This window comes from Dromiciops gliroides, chromosome 6 (assembly GCF_019393635.1).
Source record: "Dromiciops gliroides isolate mDroGli1 chromosome 6, mDroGli1.pri, whole genome shotgun sequence".
Lineage (NCBI taxonomy): Eukaryota > Metazoa > Chordata > Mammalia > Microbiotheria > Microbiotheriidae > Dromiciops > Dromiciops gliroides.
In genome coordinates, this window is record NC_057866.1 from 180,432,717 (window position 1) to 180,452,990 (window position 20,274).

Consider the following 20,274-nt stretch of genomic DNA (forward strand, 5'->3'; position numbering starts at 1 on the left):
ATAGTGTGAGATAAGGAGAAGAGGGAGCTCTTAGAGAACGGCCTTACTTTATTACTATAAAATAGGAGGCAAGGTTCTCAGCTGACATTATAGCAGTGGGAAGATCAATGAGAGGTTTGAGGAGGGACCAAAACATTTGGAAGAGTTGCTGTGGTAAGCTAGTTAGGATATCACATTAAAAAAAAAACCAGGATATTATTTTTTTAAATGTCCTCTGTATGCCTGTATCATTCTTTGTCAGCAAAAGGAGCAGAACTACCTGAATCTGTCAACTTTTGCAAACATTTTTTTTAAAAAAAGAACTTTAAGGGGAAGATGAAAGATAGAGCACATGAGGGAGGTAAAGGATACCTTAGCAAGTATTTAGTCCAACCCATCTCTGTAGAAGACTCCACTCTATAATCTTACAAATAGTCCTTTGAAGGCCTCTACTGAGGGAAAATCCACTATCTCCCAAGGCAGAACATGAAACATTATTCTTCTACTTGCTAGGAAGAAATTAATTTATTTAGCTTAAGTTCATCTCTACAACTTTATCCTTTCTTCCTATCTCTATGAGTCTTTTGTTCTTTTTACTGCCTGGAGCAATTAAAAAAAACACAGTACCCTAGTGGCCTCAAATAGTCAATGTATCTCCTTGAGAGCTCTCTAGCCAACTGATCTTAGATATGGCTGGAGAATCTGACTCATGGTCAGTCTCAATGTTTAGAATACAAATAAATTGATCTGGAAACATTATGAAATCAATTATATAACATTACATCATTTGCATCCCCAACTGATTATTCTTATTTCCGTAGTAGACCAAAGTGAATAAAATGCTGAGAATAACCTGTTGTATATCAAGTATTTTAACTCTTCCAGAAGAGTGGGCTCCCCATTAAGTTTCTTGGAAGAAGCAATTTACTCAATGGGGTGAGAGCTAAGTTTCTCACATGGATGAGCTGTTTAACCTAAGAGAATAATTGACGTGTTCTGACCTTTTTCAGTCTGTGGTATACTTGTAAATTTCTAAAAATGCCATGGCATGGGTTGAGTTGGCCAACTCAATTATATGTGATGTTCTATGGATGCAAATCCTGAAACAGTATGACTTCAGAAGAATGAACTTTACAAATAACCTGAAGGTCAATGGAAGATACATGGTGGGTTTAAATAGGCTGCAGTCTATTACTAATGGTGATGTGCAAGAAGAGTCATAAAAGGTAATACTGAGAACATATTATGACCCATAAAAGGGTTGACTGATCATGTAAGAGAATAAGAAGAAATAGAGGGGCAGTTTCCATGGTACAAAAGAAAAAGAAAGTCTACAGCAAAATGATTAGATATTCCAAGGTGGTTTTGTAGAAAAATATGGATGAGAACCATGAAGAAGGCATAGAGGGTGGTCTTCTGCATTCAAGAACAACTGACATTTGTAAAACATTTATTGAGTGTATAGCATTGTGTCTGGTGCTGGGGTAGATAAAACATTTAAATAAGCCACAGTTCCTTTCCTTTTGAAGTTTACAGCAAAGTAGGAGTTGGAGAAATAAGATCTAAGCACTGGTAAATATGGGGGGAGATGCCCAATAAGCACATTAGCTGCATTGTCTATGAAGTCCAAGGATGAAGGTCATTACCAGGAAAATTAATTAATTCAATTAATGGTGGAGAAGATTAATTTTCAAGGATAGGTTGGAATTCAATAGATAAAGGAGGTGGGGAGGACATCCGAGTCATAGAAAACAGGAAGCACAAAAGCAGGAAAGTACATGACATCTCATGAGAAAAAGAGCCTGAAAAGACTACTGAAGTGTGTGTGTGGAAATGAGTGATGTGAGCTAAAGATGGAAAGATTTGAAGGGCTTTGAATACTCAATAAAAGAATGTGAACATTATTCCATACAAAATAGGGAGCCACTAGAGATTTCTGAGCAAAACAGTGTCATGAACAGATCTATCAATTCAATCAACAAGTTTTTATTAAGCACTTGACATGTTCTAGGCACTATGCTAGCTGCTGAAGATACAAAGATAAAAATAAACAGTTGCTGTCCTCAAGGAACTTATCTTTTAAAAGTGATGGTATGTTCTGGGTATAATAATATATTTTTCAATGGTATAAAAGATGGATGCCTCAACTGAACTCATCCCATCAAGTCCCCCAGGTATCATCCTCTACTCTTTACATCCCTCATAACCCATTATCGCATCTGTAGCTAGGCCTATCACTTTTATGATATCTTTCACAGATGCCCCCTTCTCTTTTCACTGACACTGCCACCACCCTAGTGCAGCCCTAATCTCCATGTTGACCTTCATCATTTTCAATCATGTCAGATTCTTTGTGACCCCATTTTTGGGTTTTCCTTAGCAAAGATACTCAAGTGGTTTGCTATTTCCTTCTCCACCTCATTTTACAATGAGAAAAACTGAGGCAAACAGGGTTAAGTGACCTGTCTAGGGTCACATAGCTATAGTAAGTCTCTGAGGCAATTTGAACTCGAGGAAGATGAGTCTTCTGACTCCAGGCCCAGCAATCTATTTGACTTCTCCACCACCTTACTCCTAGACTATTGCAACAGCCTGCTGGTTGATCTCCCAACCATCAGTTTCCATACTATTCCAGTCTATTCTCCACTTGGCTGTCAAAGTGATCTTCCTAGAGCACAGTTTTGATGATCTTACCCCCATACATACACACAAACACACACATACCCCACAACAACACACCCCACCATACCACAGGCATACTCAATACACTCCAGCAACTCCCTATCATCTCCATGGCCAAATATAAAATTCTTGTTTGGCATTCAAAACCCTTCATAATCTTACCCCCCTATCTTTTCAGTTCCAACAAGATCTTCTATGCCACCTCATCCCTGGGTTATAGTAGGTTCAAATTTAAACAATTTCTATAAATCATTTAACCCCAGAAGGTTTACATCTAAATTCAATATAATTACTGGATCAATTTAGCCTTGATGCCTCAGCTACCACTGAGCATGTATGTCTCCTGCTGCTCATGGACACAATGGCACCTTGGCTGGTAGCAAACTCAAGCCTGTGTTCCTAATCACTGGATTGGTGGTGACTGTATTTTCAGGTTTTCAAAGTTCATAAGGTTGTGGTCGTCTCCTAAGTTCTCTCACCAAAAATCAGGGAAAAAACACCACAAAGAGTCAAAGAACACCAGCCCATATTCCTTGACCTCAAGTCAGGTCCAGGTGGGCCTAAAAGCATACCTTTGTCACTCAAACACAAGTAGGCAGCAACAAAGAAAATGCTTTAGTCATTTAGTGCCTTTTAAATGTATTCTCATCTTCAGCTCAGCAACTAATCAGAAGGCTCTTCTTTTTCATTTGCTAATTGGTCTAGCAAGTCAGAGAATGTCCAAGTACTCTGACACTTAACACTTACTAGCTGTGTGACCCTGGGCAAGTCACTTGACCCCAATTGCCTCACTAAAAAAAAAGAAAAGATATAAATGCCAGAGATATTTATATTTTCTCTCAGAGGCAATAGGGAGCCACTAAGATCTTGAGCAAGGAAGTAACAGCCAGATATATGTTTTAAGAATAGCAATTTGGCAGCTGTGTAGAGCATAGCTTTTTAAACTATGGGTGTGACCCCCCCATATGGGCTTATGTAACTGAATGTGGGAGTCACAAAAAAATTGGCAATAGCAAAAGTTTACCTATACCTATTTTATATACCTATATACCCCAGGTAGTGTAAAAATTTCTTGGGTGAAAAGGGATTGAAAGTGGAAAAAATTTAAGAAGCCCTGTTGTAGAGGACAGATTGGAGAGAAATGAGACTGGAGATTGTTTTCACCTTATAAAGATGCATGTAGAGTCATGGATGAGACTGGGACTTGAGTTTAAAATTCCCTCAAATTTTTAGAAGCTATGTCACTTATTCTCTTTATGCCTCAATTAGGAGTGTGGGACCTAACTGTAAGGCCTGTAAAGTCCCTCCTAGATCTAAATTTATGGTTCTTTCACCTCTACCCCATGGTGTGTAAAGGGCTGATTCGGTATACACAGTATTTTCATATGCTTCTCCAGAGTTTTGCTTTTAATCACTGTTGCTTCCTTATGGTTCATCGTGATTGAAATTGGATTAAAATAGTTCATTGGCTGGACAATCATTGAAAAGTTTCTGTCCACTACTGGGACTGGAATTCCATCAAGGATCATTAATTTGAAAAGGATCTTTTGAATATCATGTTGAAGATACTGAATGGACTTTACAGAATGTACACAGTTTGTGGAACTGTAGGGGTCTGGTTAAAATGCTCAAAAAAGGAGGACAAAAAAATGACTGTACTCTGCCAAATGCTTAATAGAGTGGAACACTCAGAATCCCCAAAGAGATAAAGGTTGGAGTGTATGTCTGGAAATTAGTTACAAAACCCTGTATGTAGGATAAGGACCTAGCAAGAAGGCTTGAAACCATCCTGTGGGGAAGAGGATGGACTGAAGATTAAATGAGAAGTCTTTGAAGAGGGAAAATAAAACCTGCCTCGGGGTGGTAGCTGGAGATGAACGTCAGCCTGCCTCTAAGCATGCCAAGGCAAGTACTCGGAACTCACTACTCCAAACTAAGTGTGTGCGTCCTCTGGGAAGGAAAACATCAGAATCCTGGACAACAGCATGGGCGATGGAAGCAATAAAGCCTTGTCAAGGGATTGATAGAGAAAATAATTGAGGTTAACAGAACTCCCTGGATGCTTGCATTTGATTTCAGAGGCACCAGGAAAATGTAACATTCTAAAGTCACCATATTGGGGTCACAGGCATGAATAGATCCAGAATGGGTTGCCAGCAAGCATTCCTATTTACCCATAAGTGCCATGCCTTATGCTTGAGAAGGTTGTGTAGCCTGCTTGGTAAAGCAAAGACAAGGAAACACATCTATGTGTAACTTGTTTCCTTTTGAGATAAATTCTATTTACAGACAAATATGGTGATGTTTTACATAATCACACATGTATAAGCCATATCTGATTGCCTACCACCTCAGGGAGGGGGGAGGGAAGGGGAGGATAAAAATTGGAATCCAAAACTATAATTAAAATGTTTATTACATTTTTAAAAATCCCATTTACACTGTATCTATCTTGTATGTGTATAGTTTGTTTAGACATTTACTCCCCCATTAGACTGTGAACTCCATCAGGGCAAGGCCAGGGTATGTGTCTTCTTTGTGTTGCTAATCCTCAGCACATAGTAAGTGCTTATAAATGCTTGCTTACGGGCAGGTTTGTCTATAACTCTAAACCTGTGCTGCAGGTCATGAAGTAGTGCCCAAGGCAGGGAAGGAAAGGAGTAGTAAAGAGACACTGGGAAGAGAGTGTCAGACCTCCACATGTGAGTTAAGGGCTGCTTTTAGGAAGGTTACTAAGTGAGGCATACTTAGACCATAAGGCAAGAAGGTTTTATATGACCAGTGCCATACACAATGAACTTCTTCAAGGAGAGCTCAGAGGGTAGAGGAGGAGGTCTGATATAGGATAAACTGATTTCAACTAACTCCAAGACATCTCTTCTGTATAGATCACTCAAGTAAAATCAGAGGTCTTCCCAGGTCACCCAGATTCAAAGCCAGAAAGATCATGATAAATCTTCTGAGAAATAAAATACTGATCAGAGTCCCTCCTTCTAGCAGAACAAAAAGGAGTGGGAGTAGGACTTGACAGTCAACCTCAACAATAGTGTCAGCAGAGTGAAGCTGGAGAGTAAAGGCTTAGACCATTTTTTTTTTCATTATGACTGTGGGCTAGACAAAGAAGAAGGCACTGGATTCATAAAAGGTAGGAATGTGGAATCGATGTGTGAAAAGTTGAACTTCAAGTGATTGGCATTGAGAAATGCCAAGAGGATTGGGGATGTGGATTATCTCTGACCCAAAAGGCCCTAAGCCATGAACCCACCAAACAGCCTTCTCTCGGGTCCTTTCTACCTGGACTAATAAGATCTCCTAGCACCCATGATAGTGATATTTGAAACTGTAAGCAGGAGTCTTAATTGTGTGCCTGTGTGTCACAGACACCTTTGGCAATTTGGTAAAGTTTACTGACCACCTTGGGGCAGCTAGATGGTGTAGTGGATAGATCACTGGCCCTAATGTTTGAGAAGATGTTAATTGAAATCTCACCTCATACACTTACTAGCTGTATGACCTTGGGCAAGTCACTTAATCCCAATTGCCTTAAATACCCAGCAACCATCTCCAGTCATCCTGACAGAGAGAGAGAGAGAGAAAGAGAGAGAGAAAGAGATGATAGAAAGAAAGGAAGACAGATAGGTAGATAGATAGATAGATGATAGATAGATAGATAGATAGATAGATAGATAGATAGATAGATAGATAGATAGATAGATAGATAGATGGAAAGAAAGATAGAGATGATAGAAAGAAAGATAGATAGATAGATGTATATATCTTGCCACTGGACTCAGATGGCTCTGGAGGAGAGAGTGAGGTTGGTGACCTTGCACAGTCATAACATCACCCCAATGTCATGGTCCTCTCCGGAAACAAAGGACAAACAACAATTGACTCCTTCTTAGATAATAAAGTGGGGTTTTTTAAATTCGTAATTGCAGGAAATTCTGAATTTCAGTTATAGAGTAGCAAAAGTAAAGATTTAATTTTTTTCACATCCAAGTTCATGGACTTTGGAAAATCTGACAACCAACTTGCAAGGGGTAATGGCGATGGGGAGAGAAAAAAGGCGAATCTCAGGTTAAAAACTCCTGTTATAGAGTATCCTGCCATGTTTGATAGTAGGTCCCAAGTGACAATTTATCCCAATCTTTTTATGAAAGACTGGCAAAAGATACCTCTATATCTTATTCAATGATTGGCTGGAGAATAGTGAAAGCCATTACTCACCTATGTACATTGTTATCCCCCTATTACAATATGAATATTTAGAGGGTGGGGACTGTTTTGCCTTTATATTTGTATCCCTAGCACTTAGCATAATATTTGGTACATAGTAATTTTTTTTTTTTTGGTGAGGCAATTGGGGTTAAGTGACTTGCCAAGGGACACACAGGTAGTAAGTGTCAAGTGTCTGAGGTCGGATTTGAACTCAGATCCTCCTGACTCTAGGGCCAGTGCTCTATCCCTGTACCACCTAGCTACCCCATACAGTAAATATTTAATAAATGCCTTTCATTCATTCATCTGTCCATCCATTCATATTAGGGCTGTATTAGTGAAATTTTAAAATTTGCTAGGGAAGTCAGGGTGTTAGCAAGAAGGTAGACACCATGATGCTTATGTGTCCAACTCAGTGAAAATCCTCTGTTTGGTGTTCAAAGTCCTTTATTCCCTCCTCCCTACCCATGTCCTCCTACACCTTTCTGGTATTACTCTTTACATTCTACCTTCTCCATATTCCTTGTGATCCAGTGATACTGGCTTCCTTACTATTTATTTGCATAAGACACTCCATGTCCAGACTGGGAATTTTTCATTAGCTGTTCCCTATGCATAGAATTTCTCTCTTTTCATCTCTATGTCCTGACTTCATGGGCTTTCTTCAAGTCCCAACCAAAATCACACCTTCTATAGGAAGGTTTTATCAATCATTCTTGATTCTAGGACCTTCCCACTTGATTATTATCTCCAGTTTAGCCTTTATATGTCTTGTTTGGACGAGATATCTTGGGTGCCCTGAATGTTTCTCTCTTTACCTCTGCTTCCTGGCTTCCCTGGTTTCCTTCAAATCCCAGATAAAATCTCACCTTCTACAAGAAAACTTTCTTCATTCCCCTTCATTCTAGTGCCTTCTTATTATTATCTCATGTATATATCTTGTTTGATCATAGTTGTTTACATATTGCCTCCCCTATTAGACTGTGAGCTGTTTGAAAGTTGTGACTATTTTTTGTCATTTTTTGAATTCCTAGTGCTTAGTACAGTGACTGGAACATATAAAGATATTATTAAACACTAACAAATGCTTATTAACTGATTGACTGACTTGGACATATCTGCTGCATAAACAAAGATTGGGACCAACTCTAGACTATTGAAAGTTTTAGCACAGGAGCAGCTAGGTGGCACAGTGAATAGAGCACCAGCCCTGGAGTCAGGAGTACCTGAGTTCAAATCTGACCTCAGACACTTAACACTTACTAGCTGTGTGACCCTGGGCAAGTCATTTAACCCCAATTTACTCACTAAAAAATAAAAAGAATTTTTAAAAATATTATTGATATCTTAAAAAAAAAAGAAAGTTTTAGCACAATACTATAGTCAGTGAGCTGGGAATCAATACCTGAAGACGCTGACAGTCTGTGGGTCCAATGTGAGAATTTTGAAAGAAAAAAGTTGACAAGTGGCTAAGAGGGAAGGAAGTGGAGTAATGAATGTAGATGGCTTTATCTCAAGAGATTGGCTATGAAAGAGAGGAGAGAAATAGAATGTTAGCATGAGGAGGTGGTAGGATCTAAGAAAGGTTTTACTTAAAGATGGGAAGATAGCCATTTGTTGGCAGTAGAGAGAAAACCATATAAAGGAAGAAATAGAAAATTAGAGATAGAAATAATGGCCATAAATGAAAGTGTACTAGCAATTGGATGAGCATAGAAATGAGTGGTTGCTAATTTTTTTTCTTTATTTAAAAAAAAAAGCAAGGAAATAGTTCTCTTTGTTTACTTTCAATTGGTAATAACCTTCATTGGCTTTGAGATCATTCCATAAAAGATCAATTGAAAGAACAAAAATACAGTTAGTCTAGAGAAGATAGGATAATTGGATTCAACCAAGAATGTCATAGGAAAGGAGGATTAGACTGGTTCTGCTTGACCCCACAGGGCAGGGCATAGCACAATAGGCAGAAGTTTCAGGAAGAAGTTTCGACTACCCTGAGATTTCTACATTTCTGACAATGTAGGAGATATAAAGCAAATATGGCTTTAGTGTTCTGTTGGTTCTGAGACAAAGGCCCCCTGAATTCAGAGGAAAGTTATGCTTAGTGAAATGCCAACTAAGCCTATACCAGCAGCAGTTATTCTAGGGACAGTGGCTAGAAAGAAAAAAAAATCTATGTTTATAACTTTCTTAGGATCACTCTCCATCCAGGAGAGGGAGGTCAGGCTTGATGTTTTTAACTTCTGAGTCTCACGCCCGCCAAAAGAGAGACAACATGGCATAGATTCAAGGGTTCTAGTCTCATCTTTGCTATTTACTTGGTAACTCTGTGTCTGTTTACTCATATGAATGATGGGGATAAGTTGACTTTTTCATTCTCTTCCTCACAGGAATGTGATGAGGATCAAACATTATAATGGATAATGAAAATTCTTTGTGAGCTGAGATAGCATGGTAAGTGGGGGGGAGGGGGAGAAGGAAATTCTGATACAGAGAGATGTTTATTCAAATCCTTCCTCCATATACTTACTAACTATTATGGCCCTTGACAAGTCACTTCACCCCCTCTTGGCCTCATTTTCCTGACCTGTAAATTAGGAGGCTTCAACTTTGTGGTCTCTAAAGTCCCTCGCCAGCTGTAAACCTAGGAGGTGTATGAACCATAAAGTGCAGCTTACAGAGGTAACAGTATTAGGAGAATCAGGGTTTTCCTTGTGGAAAACTGGTTGGTTTCTTCATTTTTGAATGAGCAAATTATTTCTAAAAGCTTAACTTAATGAACTGTTCTGATTCCAAGACACATATGTGCTAGCTACCACTTGTCATGGAATTTTATAACAGCCAACAGAGATCATCTTTGACAAATAAAAGTTTAGAGCCCGGTTCTTGGGAAACTACAGTATGAGAAAAATGGATTTTATCAACTGGGTGTGTGGGGGTTGGGGCATGGGAGGGGAATGGACTGGGTTGACTGCATTTCAGAAACTGAAGGATAGCGTTGCCTCCTCTTCTCTCCAACTATCAAATCAAATTATATTGAACATGGATTGCCTCCCTCTAGTTTAAATTCTAGCCATTTATCTAATATAATAGGCCAATTATCATTCAGGCTTTGTGTACTCTTCATAAAGCAGAAAACTCAAAGCATTTCCATTCATCTGCTAACAAAGTAAGAGCACGCATGCTACGTTACAAGTTCTAATTAGAATGAATGGTCTCATACATGTTTATTACTTAATAATCTAGCCCTTTTGATTAGTCTGACAGCATGGCTGCTTCTGGTCCTCAGTGGAGTTTAGCCTATAGGCACTTCTATGGCGGACTCTAGTGGTGCCTGTTTGTTTCACAGCTCATAATAAATTGATATATTAAAGCCAAATTGAGGTTGGGCGTTCATCACAGAATCTAATTTCATAAAGAAGTCACTTCTGTTTGTCCCATAGAATGAGATTCCAGGTTTGCCTTAGTTTGATAGTTAACAGCAGTGCTCTTGGGTTGACCCAGCAGCAATGGGCAAGATTCCTCTCATCTACTAGACTAGGGACAAATTGTAACCTCTGTGAGGTGCTTCAGTCATGACCTAAGTCTGAGTTTCAGGATGAACAGCTTAATCAAAGCAGCCCTGGGTGTTCTGAAGCTCACAAGTTTCATATGGACCTTGGACAGAGTTTAACAGCAGTTCCTGTGAATGGGATGGGAAAGACCACATTCTCCCCAAATACCACCTTTGGACTAAAACTCCACAAAAAAATGAGTAATAAGTGTCTTCTGTGTTGGGTTAGAAGGACACAATCAGGATACAAGTCAGAAAGAAAGGGAGGCACAGAGTTCAGTGGGCCAAATATTGAATCCACAAAGCTATTTGGGATCAAGAAGGATCAGCAACTAATAATGGAGGAGGAGGAGGAGGAGGAGAACGATCAGCGACAAGGCTGAGCAAGTAACCAGAAAATCAGTAGCCCAAAAGTACACATGGAAGTGACCTGCATACCACATGGACCGTCTACAGGAATCAGAACCTGAGGGCCAGGTGGATGCTAGAACAGTACCACCTCCCATGTGGAAATCTACCCAGGACAAACTGCAAATAGATCTAGTAATAATGAGTTTGTAACATAGGGTCAAAAGGGCAAGGATTTGGAGTTGCAGGGGACCTTGAAGATCCTGGAGGTCAATCCTCTTTATTTTACAGAGAGAAAACTGAGGCCAAGAGAGGGGATATAGGTTGTTCAAAGCCACATAGTGGAGGGTACAATAAAAAGTGTTGATTTCGGAGTCACAGAAATCCAATTCGGATCCTGCGTCTGCCATTTAAACCTCTCTGGGTCTCAGTTTCCTAATCTGCAAAATGAGGGGGTTTGGACTAGATGATCATTAAGGTTTCTTCCAGTTCTAAACCAAATGAACATCTTTACTCATGTAGTGGTTGAACACAGGTTCCCAGCCAGGTCCCAAATGCAGTCCGTTTGGCTGGGAACACTTTTATCTTTGTTGGTGCTGAGAAGAGGGATTTTAGGAAAATTAAAAGCATACTCCCTCTATAATGTTTGCTTATTGGAGAGTTTCTATGCTATCTTATGTGTGCAACAATCTCCATGCCTACAGCGGCTGTAATGAACTTTGCATCCATTAGTATGCATGGCAATTAGAAAAGCCCGTGGGGGCCCACACAGATGGCTTCTGTTTCTCCTCTCTCTTTATTTGCTTCATTTATATGTATGATGAAGTCTATAGTGATACCAGTCTCTTAACCAGCTAGGTGTGGTAGTGCGTCATCAGCATGCCCCATGTGGCAATGGCCTGCCAGCAAAATGATAATATGCAGTTATTGTACTGAACCCCCACAATGCCAAGGGGGAAGGAGAGCAACTTAGAGATACCACCTCATGATCCCCTTCGGTTCATATTTATATGGATAAGATTAGTCATTCCATAGGTATTAGGCAAACTGCTGATCTGGAAGCTGCAAAACAAGAATGCTTTTATTAAGAACTTAGCCTACACACATTTCCTGACACAAAGTAGCCCAGCAAAAGAACACCTCCCATTTCAAACCAATATTAAAACTATATAATTCATACCTTAACTGTTTCTAAAACAAAGTGTACAGTTCCAATCCTCTTAGCTCAGGATTTGAAAACTTAAAGTCATTTTTGATGCAACTTTTTAATTCATTCCTCTCTATTCAGTCACTCAAAGGTCTGGTGTGGTTCTTTAAAATACTCCTTTGAATTCCCCTTCCTTTTCAGTCTATTCCCCTCCAAAGTCCAGGTCCCTCATCACCCTATACAGAGCAGTGTAACAACTTCCTAAATGACCTCATAGAATTTTAGAATTGCAAGGATTTCTTGAATTTATACTGTCTGACTCTGATTCCAACCAAGGCAGGAAGTCTTTCTTTCTTTGGCATTCCTAACCAAGGGTTTCTGTGCCTCCAGTCATCTCCCCACACACACACACAGTCTATCCTGAATGCCACCTGATTTATCTTCCTAAAATGTCACTCTTAAAGTGTGACCCTGAAGAAGAGAGGAGAAAATGCAGCTCCCACCTTTCTTTGCAAAAGGGAGGACTCTGATTATGGAACACTCCATATCCTGATAGATTATTTGGATAATGTGCTGGATATCTTTGCTGAGCAGCTTCTTCTTCTTCTTCTTCTTCTTCTTCTTCTTCTTCCTTTCTTCTTCTTCTTCTTCTTCTTCTTCTTCTTCTTTTTAGTGAGGCAATTGGGTTAAGTGACTTGCCCAGGGTCACACAGCTAGTAAGTGTTAAGTGTCTGAGGCCGGATTTGAACTCAGGTACTCCTGACTCCAGGGCCGGTGCTCTATCCAACTGCCTACCTAGCTGCCCCTCTTTTTCTTAAATAAGGTATGACTCTTGAGGAATAGACAATGGTATAGTTGGAACTGAAAGTGAAAGTGAACTCAACATCTTTCCCAGAAAACTCACTCTCATCCAAATTTCTCTGTCTGAATGGTCATTGCCTTGGACAAACTGAGACCTGGAAAAGACATTAGCTTAAAAAGATCAAGGTCTCCCAATGCATCTTGGACCATCACCAGCCATCCTTACCTATGTATTGTCACTGGATTCTAATAAACCTGGAGGAGAGAATGGGGCAGATGCTTTTGCACAGACCAGCCTCACTTAAATCCAATTCACTTGCAAGTCAAGATATCACTCTCCCTTTGTCATTGGTCCTCTTTGAGAATGCAGGATGACCAACAATTTCTTCCAGAGAAAGCACCATCCTTCCAGTTCCCCAAGTTCTTAATCTTGACATTAACTTCAACATGAATCTTGATACCTCACTTTCCTTCACTGCACACATTGAATCAGTTGCTGGTTTTTGCATGTCTAACTCCCTGGCATCTTTTGTATCTGACTCCTTCTCTTACTCAAACAATTTCTACTTTCATACAAGTCTCATCATTTCTTAGATTGTTGCATCAACCTCATGATCGGTTTCCCTGACTCATGTTTCCCTTCACTTCAGTTCATCTCATACATAGTTGCTAAGAAAATTTTCCCTAAATATTGGGAAAGGGGCAGCTAGGTGGTGCAGTGGATAAAGCACCGACCCTGGATTCAGGAGTACCTGAGTTCAAATCCAGCCTCAGACACCTGACACTTACTAGCTGTGTGACCCTGGGCAAGTCACTTAACCCCCAATGCCCCACGAAATAAATAAATAAATAATTTTTTAAATATTGGGAGAATTCATTCTTGATCTTGTATTTTATAGTTGATCTTACTCTGTAAGTGACTTTATTCTGTAACCACATTGTTTATTCTATGTAACAAACTTAAAGCCTCTTCTCTGATCTAAATGAAGATGCTTATGTGTGCCAAAGTTTAGTCTCCTCTCTCTCTCTCTCTCTGAAGTTAGAAACCAAAGGCTTAAGCTTTCCCACAGTCACTATTAGTTAAATAAAGAAAAACTCTGTTCTCAATATCCTTAAAAAACATTTTCTCAAAATTTCCTTCAAGGTTTTTATATTATCCTTAAGAAACTGGACTAAATGACCATTTTCCATCTTTAGCAATTAAAAAGATGGTATTGTTTGATCACCTATTTGCCAGGAAGTCTACATATTTGGGTCCTGATCAGTAACCTCAGGATGCAACAGGAACTTATAATATTCACAAAAACATTACTTAGAGATTACAAGAGATAGGCTCCATCCCACATGTTGCTATGCCCACTTCCTTTGATGTAACCAATAATGATCTCTCATCCTTCTGATTCTCACCAATGTTATGATTTTTGTTCTGCTATTTGTTCTATTTTTATAAAAATGGGTTACATCTTCAATTCAGGATCTTTGAACAGAGGCAGTGCTGATGACCCATCCATCCTTTACTAATAAGTTTGGCACTCTATTAATAAACTATAAAGTGGCAGTCATCAAAACTATCTGGTACTGGCTAAGAAATAGAGTGGAGGGGCAGCTAGATGGCACAGTGGATAGAGCACCGGCCCTGGAGTCAGGAGTACCTGAGTTCAAATCCGACCTCAGACACTTAACACTTACTAGCTGTGTGACCCTGGGCAAGTCACTTAACCCCAATTGCCTCACTAAAAAAAAAAAAAAAGAAAAGAAAGAAATAGAGTGGAGGAACAGTGGAATAGGCTAGGCACAGGAGACACGGTAGTAAATGACATAAGTAATATACTGTTTGATAAACCCAAAGATTCCAGCTACTGGGATAGGAATTAAGTATTTGACAAAAACTGATGCGAAAACTGGAAGATAGTATAGCAGAAATTAGGCATAGACTGATATCTTACACCTTATACTAAAATAAGGTAAAAATGGGTACATGATTTAGACATGAGAGGTGATACCATAGGTAAATTAGGAGAGGGAGGAATAGTCTACCTTTCAGATCTTTGGAAAGGAGAACAGTTTGTGACCAAACAAGAGATAGAGAATATTCAAAATGGATGATTTTGATTACATTAAATTAAAAAGGTTTTGTACGGGGTGGGGGGGGGACAGCTAGGTAGCACAGTGGACAAAGCACTGGTCCTGGATTCAGGAGGACATGAGTTCAAATCCAGCCTCAGACACTTGACACTTACTAGCTGTGTGACCCTGGGCAAGTCACTTAACCCTCATTGCCCACAAACAAACAAACAAACAAACAAGTTTTTGTACAAACAGAAGCAATGCATCCAAAACTAGAAGGGATGCAGAAAGCTGTGAAACATTTTTTATGACCAGTACTTCTGATAAAGGCCTCATTTCTAAAATATATAGGGAACTAAATCAAATTTATAAGAATGCAAGTCATTCCCCAATTGAGAAATGGTCAAAGGATATGAACAGGCAGTTTTCTGATGAAGAAATCAAAGCTATCTATCTATTCCCAGATGAAAAAATGCTCTAAATCACTGTTGATTAGAGAGATGCGAATTAAAACAACTCTGAGGTACGACCTATCAGACTGGCTAATATGACAAAAAAGGAAAATAATAAATGTTGGAGAAGCTGTGGAAAAATTGGAACACTAATGCATTGTTGGTGGAGCTGTGAACTGATCCAACCATTCTGGAGAGCAATTTGGAATTATGTCCAAAGGGCTATAAAGCTGTGCATACCCTTTGACCCAGCAATACCATTTTTGGTTTGTTTTTGTTTTTTTTTTCCCCAAAGAGATCATAAAAAGGGAAAAGGACCCACATGTACAAAAATATTTCTAGCTGTTCTTTTTGTGGTGGCAAGGAATTGGAAACTGAGGGGTTGCCCATCAATTGGGGAATGGCTGAGCAAGTTGTGGTACATGAATGTAATGGAATACTATTGTGCTGTAAGAAACAATGAGCAGGAGGAGTTCAGAGAAACCTGGAAGGACTTGCATGAACTGATGGTGAGTGAGATGAGCAGAACCAGAAGAACATTATATATAGTATCATCAACATTATGTGTTGATCAACTGTGATAGATTAGATTTTTCTCACAAATGCAGTGGTACAAGAAAGTTCCAAAGGACTCATGATGGAAAAGGCTCTCTAAATCCAGGAAAAAAAAAAAGAACTATGGAATATGGACGCTGATTGAACCATACTATTTCTCTTGGTTTTGGTACTGTTGTTTTTCTTTTTTGCTCTGATTCTTCTCTTATAACACGAATAATGCAGATATATGTTTAATGTTATTATATATGTATATCTATTTATCTATCTATATATATGTATATCTATCTATCTATCTATCTATATATATATATGTGTGTGTGTGTGTGTGTATATATATATATATAAAACCTATACCAGATAACCTGCTGTCTAGGGGAGGGGGGGAAGGAGGGGAAAGAGGGAGAAAATTTGAAACTGGAATTATTATATAAACAAGTGTTGAAAACTATCTCCACATGTAACTGGGAAATAATAAAATACTTTTATCAGATAAAAAGGAACTGAGAAATGTTTGACATAACAAATAAAATTACAATCTCAATTACTTTTTTAAAAAGGACACAACACGATGTGTGTAACAGTTTGGAATTTATTTATTTTGTAAATTTAGGCATAATCAACAAATAGAAAGTTTCAAGTGCAAAAAATTTATTATCTAGCTCAGAGAATTGCCTCAGTTTACTTTTTGGCTAACTTTCATATGCTACAACATAGATGCGACTCCATGCGACTCCACTAGTCAATCATCTCCACTGACTTTTTATTGCCTCTAAAATTAAATGCAAACTGCTCTATCTTTTAACGTCTCATACAGGTTGGACCCAAACTATCTGTCTAGCTTAATTGGACATTCTTTCCGTCTCTCACCATACAATCTACCCAGAGTACCCTTCTTTCTGTTCCTCACCCCCCATATTTCATCTTGTCTCCTTGTCTTTGCATTGACTATCCACATTGTAGGCATCTACAATGAACTCTCCTTTCCCTGTCTTTAAAAATATGTGTTTATGTACTTGTTTTCTCCCTTTTCTTAATGAAAGCCCTTGGAGAGAAAGGATTATTTCATTCTTTGTATTCTTGGCCTTAATACTTATTGCTTGATTATAAAAATATGTAGCAATATTTTTTTTTACTTTTTTTTTGGCGGGTTAAGTGACTCACCCAGGGTCACACAGCTAGTATGTCAAGTGTCTGAGACTGGATTTGAACTCAGGTCCTCCTGAATCCAGAGCCAGTGCTTTATCCACTGCACCACCTAGCTACCCACAATGTAGCTATATATTTAAAGCTACTCTTTTTTGTATTGCTTGAGGTTCAAAAAATGTTTGATGGTTCTCTATTTCCTTTATGATAGATTTCAAACATTTTATCCAACAAGTTCCACAATTGAGCTTCTAATTCAGTTCCACCAAGCCCCTTTATTTAAGGCTGACTCCTCAATATTGAAATCTGAGAGCTGAAAAGAACCTTAGAGTTCATCTATTACAGAGGCCTCATTTTATGGATCAGGAAACTGAGGTACAGAGTAGTAATATAACAAGCCTAAGATTATACAAGTAAGTACCAGAGATCCAAAACTAGAACGACAGATGTATCAACTATTTGTCTAGTGTCTTTCTCACTGGGGTGTGGTTTTCCAGAATCTTTGCCTGTTGAATTCTTTCTCTTCCTTTAAAGTCCAAGTCAAGTACAACTTCCTTAATGAAGTCTTCTCCATTTTCCCCTTGCAATAAAAATGTTCTTTTTAAGAACTGTCATGGCACTTTGTTTTGTCATTTTCTAATGCACTTATCAAGTAACAGTGTTATATATTAAAATTATAATGATCTGTAGCTCCTTACATTTCTTCTACACTGTAAGATTCTTGATTCTGTTCTATGAACCAAGGACTGTGTCTGATCTAACGTTCGTATTTTCCCCAATATCTGACCCAGTGTTTTGCCTACTTTTTGGCACTTGCGTGCTCATTTTAGCCTTACTTACTACTGATTTCAGTCCTTTGCTTATACTGTTCCCCTTCTTCCCCCCACACATATTATGTACTCTACCATCTTTTTGTATCTGCCCAATGACTACTGTTGAAAGTTATCTTGATTCAGTTATCCATTGTTCCCAGTCCTGCTTATCAACTAATATTGGGGAAGTTCTAGTGGGGAAGGAGACACCAAGTCTGCAACCTTTTGTATTACCTGTTCTTTGTCATTTACTCCTACCTGCAACTTGTCATGTTCTTGCTACCTGGGGAGAAATTGATATGCAAGGGCCCCGATCTCTTTTGCCAAGGTGGACCTATCTGGATTGCTGTAAAAGTTACCTATAAAGGGGGCAGCTAGGTGGTGCAGTGGATAGAGCACAGGCTCTGGATTCTGGAGGACCTGAGTTCAAATCCCGCCTCAGACACTTGACACTTACTAGTTGTGTGACCAGGGTCAAGTCACTTAAAGATCATTGCCCTGCCCAAGAAATAAAGTTACCTATAAAAGCTGTCCCCACCTTAAAACCATTGCTGATCTTCAGTGATCAGCCTTTCAACATGTTACTACTTTGACTTACTTATAATAAAATCCTTTCAACTCCCTTTGTCCTGAATTTTGCCTTGTTAATCAGGGTGAAAGCCCAAATGAAGAATTTTCCTTTCAACATTACCATTATCATTTCATCATTACATTTCAACATCAAGGCCAAGCTCAGTCTGATCTCTTCAGCCAACAATAATGATTCCTCAGTTTCTCCATCTGTAATGAAGGGGTTGAACTAGATGTCTTCTACAGTGCCATCTGTCTCCAAATCTATGAGCTTCTTTCTCTCTCATTTAAATTCTTTTAACTCTTAGTGATTACACTACTGAGAAAAATTCCTTTTTGCTCACTGTTGTAGGTAATAGGGACTTCATTGGAACTAGTAGAAGCACTGACCTAGCCATCAAAATACCTTTTCATTTTGTCCCATCCTTATTCTTTTTTTTTTTGTGGGGCTATGGGGGTTAAGTGACTTGCCCAGGGTCACACAGCTAGTAAGTGTTAAGTGTCTAAGGCCTGATTTGAACCCAGGTACTCCAGACTCCAGGGCCTGTGCTCTATCCACTGTGCCACCTAGCTGCCCCCATCCTTATTCTTAAGTAAGTGAGTTTGAGTGAGGCACTTTTCAATGTTCTCATCTATAAATGAGAAATCTAAAAGTCCCTGTTTCCCCCACTTCCCTAATTTGCTTCTTTCTCTTTAGATGCTTTCTTTCCTTTAAAACAAAAATATTCTCCTGACCTGAACCCAGGCATCTATCTCAACTGAACATCAACAACTACTTCAGCCTTTCCATTAAAGCAGGTATTAAAAATGGCCTCGAGGCTGTTTTCCTGACTAATTTAACATTGTTATATTAATAGGTTTATGGAGAGTTCTCCACCGGTCCCTCTCTCCTAGCCTTAAGCATCTTCAACCCATTGTGTTCCCTATAAATCCACTGGAATAAAACCCCTGTCTCCACCCAATTGTGATTTCAAGGAACTGGACCCTATTACTGCAGAAATATAAAGGGAGTGTTACACAAACACTTGAATAGGGTCATTGTACATTTTTAAAAGATGTAAAATGCAACAGCAGCACTTAAAACTTTTATTTAGTTAAGAAGTTTCTAGCAGAGTATGAAAAAATTGGATTTGGTGAAGGGAAAGGGGTTGGTTATCATTGTCCTTTAGCATATCTCTCCAAGCCCATATAAAGAAAGGCCCCCTCCCATCTAGACTCCATGAGGAAATGTGTCTCCTTTGGATCCTAATGCAGCCAGAAGATAGAAAGAATCATGCTTCTACAGCTCAGGGACAGAGATTTGCTTATATTGCTATTGAAGGATGAAGAAGGAAGATTGCCTATCCCTGTGTTGCTCTCTGAAGGAGAATTTAGAGATGCGATGTGGCTATTACTTCAACAGAGCAGTCCTCTCCTGGCTGAAGAGTTCATTAGTCTCTCTGATAGCATAGGAGGCCTGCTGTCTCTATAATGGGTTTTAAAGGACAGTATGCTTTTCTCCAAGGTTTATTCAAGAGATTAGCCAAAGACCACAAACTTTAATAGAAAAGACTACTGTGCTGGGGTAAGCTTAAATAACAGCTGCAAAAAATAAAATGGTCATCGTTCAGATATTTACAGCAAAAAGGAAACTTAAACGTCACCGAGTCCAACAGCAACACATTTTACAGACGAGGGTAGGAGGGCAAAGTTATTTAGGAAGTAATGTACAAAACAGGATGTTAACTCTGATCATAGGACCATAATTTCAAGATGGAAGAGACCTTGGAAATCCATCAAGTCCAAAGCCCTCATCTTATAGATGAGGAAACTGAGGCACAGTAAGGTAAAGAGAATTAATTGCCTGTGGTCACAGAGCTTATAGGTTTCAGAAGGAGAATTTGAACACGCAGGTATTCTTGACGCCAAAACCAGTAGCTTATCTGTTATACCCATTCCGCC